This window comes from Alligator sinensis, unplaced genomic scaffold (genome assembly GCF_000455745.1).
Source record: "Alligator sinensis unplaced genomic scaffold, ASM45574v1 scaffold59_1, whole genome shotgun sequence".
In the NCBI taxonomy this organism is placed as follows: Eukaryota; Metazoa; Chordata; order Crocodylia; family Alligatoridae; genus Alligator; species Alligator sinensis.
In genome coordinates, this window is record NW_005841878.1 from 3,558,559 (window position 1) to 3,569,613 (window position 11,055).

Sequence of the window (11,055 nt, forward strand, 5' to 3'; positions counted from 1 at the left end):
AAGGGAGAAGAATATTTCTCAACGGTCATATCTACATGAGAAACTGACTGTGCAGAGACCTGATACTACGGCGTAGTAGCGTTGTGGGGCAAAAACTGTGACACTCCACTACAGCACAGTAGTATTAAGCTGCTGTGCAGCAGCATCCAAAAAAGTCACTTTTTGGCACTACTGCACAGTAACTTGGGTTTCAAAATGGGCTGTATTCAATTTGGATTCGGCCTGAATCGGGAACAGTGATTTGATTTGTTAATCTAAAACAACAGCAGCTGAAATAGCTCAGTTGGACGAGCATTAGACTGACGATCTAAATGTCCCTGGTTCAATCCCGGGTTTCGGCAGAATGTTTTTGAGAGGTTACAGGACCTGAACCTGTTCAGCCTTCACCAGAGAAGGCTGAGGGGGGACCTGGTGACTGTCTATAAACTCACTACGGGGGACCAGAAGGGTTTGGGGGAGATTTGGAGTTTCCCCTAGTGCCCCTTGAGATAACAAGGAATAACAGCCACAAGTTGTTGGAGAGTAGGTTCAGATTAGACATCCATAAGAACTACTTCACAGTTAGGGTGGAACCAACTTACAAGGGAAGTGGTGCTGGCTCCTACCCTGGGGGTCTTTAAGAAGCAGCTTGATGCCTACCTGACTGGGGTCATTTGAGTCCAGTTTTCTTCCTGCCCAGGCAGGGGGTCGGACCTGAAAATCTGCAAGGTCCCTTTCGACTCTACTTCTATGATTCTATGAAATCACTGTCCTAATTCGATTCGGCTGAATCCGAATCTGAAGATTCGATGCTGATTCAGAGAATCAGTGATTTGGCTTAGACACAACTTTAAAAGTTTTTCTACATAACCGATAGTTTCATAGTTGGTAGGGCCGGAAGGGACCTAAGCAGATCATCTAGTCTGTCCTCCTGCCATGGGCAGGAAAGGATGCTGGGGTCAAATGACCCCAGCTAGGTGGCTGTCTAGCCTCCTTTTGCAGACCCCCAGGGTAGGGGCGAGCACCACTTCCCTTGGAAGTTGGTTCTAGCTCCTAGCCACCCTGACAGTGAAGTAGTGCCTCCTATCTATCCTGAATCTACTCTCAGTCAACTTATGGCTGTTGTTCCTTGTTACCCCCAGTAGTGCTCGGGAGAACAGGGACTCTCCCATTGCCTGTTGGTCCCCCTTGGCAAGTTTATAGGTGGCCACCAGATACCCTCTCAGCCTTCTCTTGTGGAGACTGAACAGGTTCAGGTCCCATAGCCTCTCCTCGTGTAGGCACCTCCTTGGACCTGCTTGTGATGCATCTATGGATGCATGACAAAATGCAATTAGCCTTCCTGACCGCGTCCCCACATTGGCAACCCATGTTCATCTTGGAATCAATAGTGACTCCAAGATCCTTCTCTGCCTCTGTGCTGACAAGAAGGGAGTTCCCCAGCCTGTAGGTATCCTGCTGGTTCTTCCTCCCCAGGTGCAACACCTTGCACTTTTCTGTATTGAAACCCATCCTATTCTCATCCGCCCACCTCTGTAACCTGTCGAGGTCTAGTTGTAGCCTGTCCCTCTCTTCTAGCATGCTCACTTCTCCCTACATCCTAGTGTCATCTGTGAACTTGAACAAGGTGCTTTTCACCCCATCGTCCAAATCATCAATGAAGATATTGAACAGTGCGGGCCTGAGGACCAAGCCCTGGGGAACCCCACTGACCACATCTCCCCAGGTCAAAAATGATCCATCACCACTTTCTGGGTGCAGCCCTCCAGCCAATTTGCGACCCATCTGACTGTGCAGGCGTTGACACCTCAGACACCTAATTTTTTAATGAGGATGGGGTGAGAGACGGTGTCGAAGGCCTTCCTGAAGTCCAGGAAGACTACGTCCACCACGATACCTGCGTCCAAGGCTCTTGTGACCTGGTCATAGAAGGCCACCAGGTTGGTCTGACAGGACCTGCCTCTAATGAACCCCTGCTGGCCCCTCGCAGATGTGCTCCTGGATAATTTTCTCAAAGAGGACTGAGGTAAGACTAACAGGCCTATAGTTTCCTGGGTCCCCTTTCCTCCTTTCCTCCCTTTTTTGAAAATGAGGACCACATTGGCCCTTTTCCAGTCCTCTGGCACCTCACCAGAGAACCACAAGTGCTCATAAAGCTGTGCCAGCGGTCCTGCAATGATCTCGGCCAGTTCCCTAAGCACTCTGGGGTGGAGATCATCAGGACCTCCTGATTTGAACACATCTAGTCCCTCCAGAAGTTCCCTGACTAGGTCCTCACTGACCCTAGGCCTGGTTGCACCTCCCCTGTGTCCGTCCAGGGTCCCAGTGAGGGGGAATTCCCTGTCTCTGCCCAGAAAAATGGAAGCAAAGAATCTGTTAAAAAGATTAGATTTGTCAACTGGTGCGACCACCAAATTACCAAGCATGTCCTGCAGAGGCCCCACGTTATTTGGTACCTTCTTTTTACCCCCTATGTATTTAAAAAAGGACTTCTTATTATCTTTGATCTGGGTCGCTAGTCCCAGTTCCATCTCTGCCTGAGCCTTCCTAATACTCCCCCTACAATCTCGAGCCAAGGAGGTATAATCCTCCTTGGTGATTGCCGCTTCCTTCCATTGGGGGCTCCTTTTTGGCTTTGAGGCATTTTGTGGGTGCTTTTGGTGAACCATGGGGGCTTTTGAGCACTCTTGCCCCCTTTGATCCGCATGGGGATTGTCACAATTTGGGCTTGGAGGATTGTCTCCTTAAGGAACGACCACTCTCCTTGGACTCCCAACTCCCCTCCCCTCCGGGACCACAGTGCCCCTCCAACTAATCTCCTTAACTCATTGAAATTGGCCCTTCTGAAGTCCAGGGCTCCTGCCTTGCTGCAGGCCTTTGACACCCTGTGCTGGATGGTAAATTCCAGTAGGCGATGATCACAATCGTTCAGATGGTCAAGAACCCACAGGCCCTCACCAGGTCATCGCCTATGGCCAGGACCAGGTCCGACAAGGCATTTCCCCTGGTGGGACTGTGCACCTCCTGGGTTAGGTGGAGGTCCTGTAACTCGGCTAGGAACCTATGTGAGTGTTCAGACCTGGCTGACTGCTCTTCCCAGCAGATGTCCTGGTAATTTAGGTCACACATGATGACCACGTCCCTTGACTTTACTGCCTCTGCAAGCTGACCTGAGAATTCCCAGTCCAGCTCTTCTCCCTGTTTAGGTGGCCTTTAGTAGACCCACCGTTAGGTCCCTTTCCCCCCAACACCCTTGTATTCTGACCCAGAGCACCTCAGTCTTTCCTGCCTCAGACCCAGTGCTGTTTCCAGAGGATGTGTATTGCTCTTTGACGTAGAGCGCCACACCCCCACTTTTCCTCCCTGTTCTATCCCACCTATACAGCTTATAGCCCTTGATGTTTACCACCCAGTCATGTGTTGGATTCTACCAAGTTTCAGTGAGCCCCACTATGTCTGGGTTTGTGTTAACTAGCAGGAGGGTAAGCTCCTCCTGCTTGTTCCCCATATTGCAAGCATTAGTGTAGAGACATTTAAGGCCTCCTGAGGGTGTATGCACCTCCCCCCAACTCAAGGTACCAGGTATGGCTCGTGAATGCTGTGATGGTGGGGCAGATGGAGTGGCCCAAAGGAGTGTGGGGGCACCCCCCGTGTGCTCAACGGCAAACCTGGAAGTGGACTGGAAGTAGTTCCAGTCCACTTCTGGGTCCACCGCCAAGTGCATGGGGGAACCCCCCCCCATACCCTCCAGCTTGGTGATCAGCTAATGGAGACACTGGAGGTAGGGGAAGGGTCAGAGATAACCGGTGATCAGCCATGGGGGGACCCTGGGTGCCCCCCGAGACCCAGGAGGCACCAGTCGCTGAGCCAGGGGGCACAGGGGAGGGTCCCCCATATGCTCCCCGGCAGACCCAGAAGTGGACTGGAAGTGCTTCTGGTCTACTTCCAGGTCCGCTGCCAAACACACTGGGGACCCCCCACACTCATGTGGGATACTCCATCTGCCCCACCACCTCAGCATTCATGAGCCGCCTGGTACCTTGAGGTAGAAAAAACATTTAAGGCTGTGTCTATGTCCAAATCATCAAATTTTTCTGAATCTCTCTAAATTGATTTGGAGGGTTCCGATTTCATTTGGAGAGATTAAAGGGTCTCCTGATTCGATTTGGATTCGGAGTTTTGGCCTGTCACATGGCACCTGTCAAGGGTTGGGGCTACCAATGCAGCTCTTGACAGCTTGACAAAACTGGGTAAGCAGCCCTCCACCTGAAATAATTGCCCACCCCTGATGTAGACACACTTGTATCTTGTTTCTTGCTGCATCCTGCAAATAGAAGGAACAACTGAATGGCACAAAACCAGAAACAGGAGATGACTATGAGAGAGAATACAAGATACAAGCAGCTACAATGCTTGGAGAAACAGTGATAAAGATCAGAATTGTCAAATGGCTGACCTTACTTTTGTTATCTTTTTCTGCAAGAAGAGTGAGGAGAAACGTATGAAAAGAGAACCTGGGAAGAAGTTAGAAAATGAGTGTCAAGATGCACAATAAAACTCAAGATCCAGAGTGTAATCGATGCACACATTTTGTAGAAGAAACTTCTTAGGAATAACCACTCATGAAGACTCTGCTTCTGTTCTTCTGTCGCCATGATCATGGAGGAAATAAAACTAATGGACAGAGAGCCCGATCTGCTAATGGAGACACTGGAGGTAGGGGAAGGGTCAGAGATAACTGGTGATAGTTTTATGGTTGATAGATCATTTCTTGGTGCAGCAACTAGGTTTACCAACTGAGGCAACTCCTTTTGAGCAGTCAGTGATATAACAGTTTATATGCATTAGGAGGGGATTTTGTTTTTCAGCTCATGAGTAATACATTTAATTAATAGAATCCTAACAATCATTAAGTTGGAAGCAATGGCCTTTTGGTGTGGAAGTGATGGACTAAGATTGTTTTCTGGGAGTTCAGAGATGTCATGGGGAAGAGAATTTTATGAGGTGAAGGGGAAAGCTGTAGAAAGTTTAAAAGTAACCATGAAAATAAATGTTACCCTGTGACTAGATATGATGACGAGGTGTGACAGGTGCCCACTCTGGGCCGACCTTAATGTGGCCCGCGCACCTGTTCCTGCGGCAACCGCCTGCCTACTCGCCTGCCATGCCTTGTTATTAATTGATTAATTGGTATTAATTAGCAGGAGGCTGCCCTTGTACTACCCCGCTGCTAGGGAGTGCTATCTGCGGCTCCGTTTCCTCCCCTACACTGCAGTCCACACCTCGCCGATGGAATCACTGTTGTCTCAATTATATTCCTATTCGGCCCCTTCCTGTTCTCCCTGGGCCTTCCTTCTCCGTGCTCACACTTGGGCTTCCTAATAGTACTGCCCCCTCCCTGGGGCTCACTGTGTCCCCTCCCTGGGGCTTCTCAAATGCCCCGCTCTGGGACTGGCGTCTATGCACCCCGTATGCCGCGCCCTTACTGGCACTGGGGCCCCCACACCACTGTGGGTCCCTATGAGGCCTCCTCCAACCCCTAATAGCCTCACCCAAACCACTGGTGATAACAACAAAGCAAAACACAAGCCCCTAGGCTATAACATAACTATAAGCCGCCTGGCTATAACAACGTTGCTCGGACATCTTGGAGCTGCCACCCTTTACTCAGCTGAAGCTGTACCTGCAGTCAGGCTGCTTCTCGCCTCTTTGCTTTGGGAGCTTCTGGCTGCTGGCAGGGAACTGCCTCTGGGCTCAGCTCCTGGGCGGCTTAAAAAGGCCCAGGCCCTGCCCCTTTTGGTCAGCTGACCTTCCCTGGTTGCCCCGGCAACCCACAGCTGTGCTCCTTAGTCACTGCTAGGGCTCCTTCCCTAGCAGTTTTCCCCTCTTCAGGCACAGGGCACCTCGGTGCTCTGTGACACGAGGCTTCACTGAAGATGAAGCTAGGACAGTTAGTCCTGATGGACAGTGGTTTGAGAAGTGTCTCCAGAAATAATCTGAGATTGTGTAAGGATACACCTCTGCCATGTACCTCCTCCAGCCTTGTAACAGTGGTAGGTTTTGCTTTTATGCTCAGTGTCACGGTGGGGTCCTATAGGAGGGCCATGATCTCCTTAAGGCCCTCTCTCCATGCCAATTCGGCCCAAGGACACCCTCTATTCTCGCCTGCCACGTCTTTGATGTTCAGTAGGTTCGGGAGGCTGCCTTGTGTCTCCTTGGGCACGTAAACTCCTGGACCCCTCGTGGGTCTTATCCTGAACCCATGGGTGCCTTGGGGCACCCTAGCCTTATGGGCTACGCGTGGCTCCTACCAACCCCTAATACCATGCCCCAAGCCTCGCTGATGTCCTAGACGTTGGTCTGTCAACACGCCCGCTTCCCTGGGCCTCCTCTGTAATCTAGCCCACTCTGGGACTTGCTCCCGAGTCTCCGGTCCTCTAGGCCCACCGTACTGCTACCCTCTCTTATGCGGGCTCATCGCACTGCTATCCCCTTTTGCCAGGGACCACCGCAGTACCTTGCCCTTCTCCTGGGGTGCTGTGCTGCTAACCCCTTTTGTCGGGGTCCCCCGCAGCACCCTACCCCTGTCTGAGGTCTACTGCTGTGCTAGCCTATAACCGGGCTCGCTACGCCCGTCCTGGGCTTCTCAATCTGGCCCCTCTTGGCCCTCTCAAATATTGCCCCCTCGGGCCTCTCAAGCATTGCCCCTCTTGGGCCTCTCAATGGTCCCCCTTCTCTGGGACCTTCCGGGCCCCCGCTGGGCTCCTTAATAATACCGCCCCCCTGTTTGGGGCTCTCTATGCCCACCCTGGGCTTCCTAATAAAATCGCCCCTCTCTTGGGACTTGCTGTGCCCACACTGGGCTCTTTAAATGCCCCTCTCTGGGCTGGGGTCTACATACCCTGCAAGTTGCGCCCTTACTGGCGTCGGGGTCCTCACACTCCTGTGAGCCCCCCTAGGAGTACTGCGCCCTCACTGACACTAGGGCCCCACACCACTGTGGATCCCTTTATGAGGATAATGCACCCTCTTGGCGCTAGGGCCCCACCTCTCTGGGGTCCCTATGAGGCCTCCTCCAACCCCTTACAGCCTCACCCTAGCCACCGGTGTAATACACTAGAACACAAACATAAACTTGAGCCTCCTGGCTATAACCAAAACCCAAGGCACTAGGGCCTAACAACATAAGCCTCCTGGCTGTAATTTAACATCATTGCTCCAGCCTCTGGAGCTCTTGCGAGCTATACTTGCTGTTAGGCTTGTCCTCCCATCCTAACTGCAGGAGCTCCTGCCCCTCTGGCTGCTGGCAGGGAACTGCTAGCCTGGCCTTGACTCTAGGCTTTTTAGGGGGCAGGCCCTGCCCCCTACATGCAGCTGACTCTTATTAGTTGCCCTGGCAACCCACAGCTGTACTCTTTATTGCTGCTAGGGCTTTTTCCCAGCAGTTTTCCCCTCTCTAGGAGCGGGGCAGCGAGGTGTAACGCGACACTCAGTATATAAATTCAAGTTGAATAACTAAAGTTAGATTTGGATTCAGGGTACTCCTGAGCTTGCAGGTCTTCCCTTTCATGCTCAGAGAACTTTGCATTGATTGAGCTAGTACCTATATCCTTTTTTTATGTTCTGTTCAGTTCTGAGCACCAAATAGCATTATATAACAGTAATACTAAATAAGCAAACAAATATTAATATTGGAGACCTTGTTCTTAGCCAGGTCCTCTGGAGTCCAATGTAGCCAGAGGAAAGGGTTGCTTGCTTTAAAAAGGTTCTCCTCTACATCAAGAATTTAAGCAGAGTGCCCTAATTGAGATTAGGGCTGGCTAATTGAGATAGTCATTGGCTAAATATAGCCCAGGTCATACTTATCTAGAGCTGTGGCTCTCTTATTTTCAGTAAGCAGCCTACATAACTGCTAAAAAAAAAAAAATCTCAACACCCACCATGTCCCATTTGTATACAATATTTTAAGTCATTTTGAGATATACTCCTTTTTTTCACTAGGAGCCATGTAATCATGTAATTAAAACACACTTCATAATGCATAAACACAAAGAATGGCCAACATAAAAGCAATTTTCATGGTAGTATTTTCCAGTGTTGTAGGGATGGACTTCACAAATTTTATGTTCTTTTGATATAATTTTAATGTAACTTCCTAAGTTAAGAAAAAAGCTGAATGAACAGAACATCTATTATGTGAAATCATATTAAATAAATAAATGCAGCATCAGCAGGACTAGAATTTGAGTAACACTGCACAGATGTTTGCCACTTGAACTAAAGAAGTAATCAAGAGCTATAAGAGGGTGTCATCTACTGTGTGGGAGGAGTCACACTCTGCCAATGAGTTTCATGAATATTTGCTGACAAAAGAAAAAAATGTTGAGTTAAAAACCTTAAATTTTATTCTAGGCTCTGGTGGGGAGATTTCTCTAGTGATTATAGACTCAACTGCCTCTGTTCCCTTCTACTCCCATCTAACATGATCTACCATTACTCTCATCCACCAATCCCCTAACCTTGCAAGTCCTAGTCTCTAGTACCAGTGCCAGCATGTGCCTCAGCTCCAGCCCCAGCCACACCTTTACCCTCATTAACTACTCAGCAGGTAGGTCTACAGGAGACGTTTACTGTGCAGTTGACTAATTAACTGCACAGTAAATGTCACAGCATCTATGTGTGCGCCCCTATTAGGGTGCATAAAACTAAAAAACTCTGCAGCAGGGGAGTACTTGTATTTTACAACTGCTCCTGCTGCAGTTTTTTTGTGTGAAGCAGTGCATGTGTAGATGCTGCCCTAACTGGCTAGGACACAGGGTGCTTCAGAGCAGGGCTAACTGGCAGGCAGTCCCCATACTGAAGCATCCTTGTGCCTCAGCCAGCCCCTCCACAGCACATGGAGCCTGGTTGGAGCAGCCCAAGCTAGCAAGGGATCTGGGACCTGCTGGCTAGCCCCATGCTAAAGCATGCTCATGCCTCAGCTTGCCCTTCCACAGCACATAGAGCCTGGTCAGAGCACCCCTGGCCTGGCTGCTCCGACCAGGTTCCCTGTCCACCTGGGCTGCTCTGACTGGGCTCCACATGTTGTGCATAAATAAACTCTGGAGCAATATGCTCCAAAGTTTTTTCTTTCCAGGCACATGTTCAAATGGCATGCCTGGGAATTTATTCACGCATGTTAATTGCATGTGTAAATGAGCCCAGCAGTTTTCAGTTGCTTAAATAATGCTGGGAGTTTGGGTAGGAAGCAAGAGAAACTGGAAATTCTAACTGGTGAGAAAAACTGTGATATTATTGGTATTACTAAAAACCAGTGAGACAATGCAGATGACTAGAATGATAATGTCACTGGCTGTGAATTATTTATGAAGTATAGGGTAGATAACAAAGTTTATGAGGGGATGACACTGCAGATAAAAGACAGTTCTGTTTCAGAGTTAATTTAAAAGCACAGGATCTTGAATGCATATGGGTCAATGTGCTAACTAACAAAACCCAGCTGGGGCTACTGCAAAGGCAGGCAATTATTTTGGCTGGAGGGCCACTTCATGACTTCTGGTGAGCTGTTGCGAGCTGTAAATGTATCCCCGCCCCCTGGTTGCCATTTTGGGACCCAAAGTCCCATCTCTAACCCCTGACCTTTGTCATCTGAAGTCCCTCCCCTTGCCTCTGGAAGTATTCGTTTTGGGATAAGGGTTTGCCATCTTGGACCTGGAAAAACACAAATCATATACTAAACATCAAACATTTTAACATATTTTATTTAAAATATATATATTTGTCCTTATTTACATGTGTTTGCATCATGTATATAGAGGCAATCACAAAATAGCTCAAAATAAAGTCTTAGTTTTGTATATTGTGTGTGGGGTGTGTTTGTGTCTGTGTGTGTGGAGGGGTTTGTGGGGCTTGTGGGAGGGTGTGGGTGGGTGTGGTGTTTGTGGGGGGTGTGATTGTGTGTGGGGGAGGATATGTGGGTATGGTGGGGTGTGTATGGGGGACACATGCATGCCCCAGGATGACAACTCTCCCTCTACACAGGGCAGGGCAAATGGGCCTACTGAGTCCTAGGGCTCTGCCTTCCCCTAGTGACTGGGGATACCGCCCAGGCCTACCACACACCCCCACTCTTGCTATGGAAGCTAATGGGCTCCCATGGTAATGGTGGTGGCTGCTGCAGGGCCTAGGCTGGGGGGTTCAGTATACATGAGCTCCTGGGGCTGCTGTTTCCAAGCCCTAGGATTAGTGTGGCTTTATCATGCAGGGGAGAAGGGATGGTTGCAAAGGAGTTGGTCCAGGGGAGGCCACACGCATACAAGCAAGCCAGCAGGCCTGCCCCCTGAGCTGGTCAGCACCAGCTCCTCAACAGACCAGAGTCCACGTGCCCTGTGGCTCCTCCTCACTGCCAATACCAACAGCACACAGCCCCAGCCCAGCCCACGCCTGCTCCAGACTTGCCACGGGCAGAGCAGACTAGCTGGAAACTGTAACAGGCAAACTGAGTTATGCTCAGGCTCTTAGCATAACTTTAGGCCTTCACAGAACTAAGCAATTAAATTGTACAGAGTGCCTTATAAGGCACCATGAAAAATGAGTGCTTTGATTGGTACAGTGGGCTAACCAGGTACAGTAGTTTCCTTAGAAGGAAAGAAAACCAAAAATGGAATAGAATTGAAGTACCTTGTCTAAAAAAATGAGATAAGAAACTTGAAGTTTGGACAGTTTGAGATGAGAAAGTTATAAAAGTAGTGGGTAACCAAAGAGACAGTGTGTGTTTGTGTTGCCACCCTGGAGAGACAGGAGCAGCCTTGGAATTCTTGCTTTGAGTAACAAGGAATCCAGAAACTAACATCCCACACACCCAGCAGAGGATCTGAGGCTGGTACCACCAAAGGTTGCTGTTGTAACATCTAAGGAACCGTTTGCCAGGTCATATTACAAGGATAATTATCTTGTAATAAGCCTAGCGGTTACTAATAAAGTTCACTTGATACCAAATTGGACAAGGGGCCATGTCAATCCTTGGAGGTCTCTGGTTAAAGGAATCCTAGGGCAACAGAACCCATGTGCACAGCC

At 49.4% G+C, this 11,055-nt stretch overlaps 1 non-coding gene across 1 annotated transcript; it reads left to right on the forward strand.

Annotated features, from left to right (window-relative positions):
- The first annotated feature begins 268 nt into the window (after positions 1-268).
- Positions 269-341, forward strand: TRNAV-GAC. Its single transcript has one exon. It is a non-coding gene; the product is annotated as a tRNA-Val (tRNA).
- The last annotated feature ends 10,714 nt before the right edge of the window (positions 342-11,055 follow it).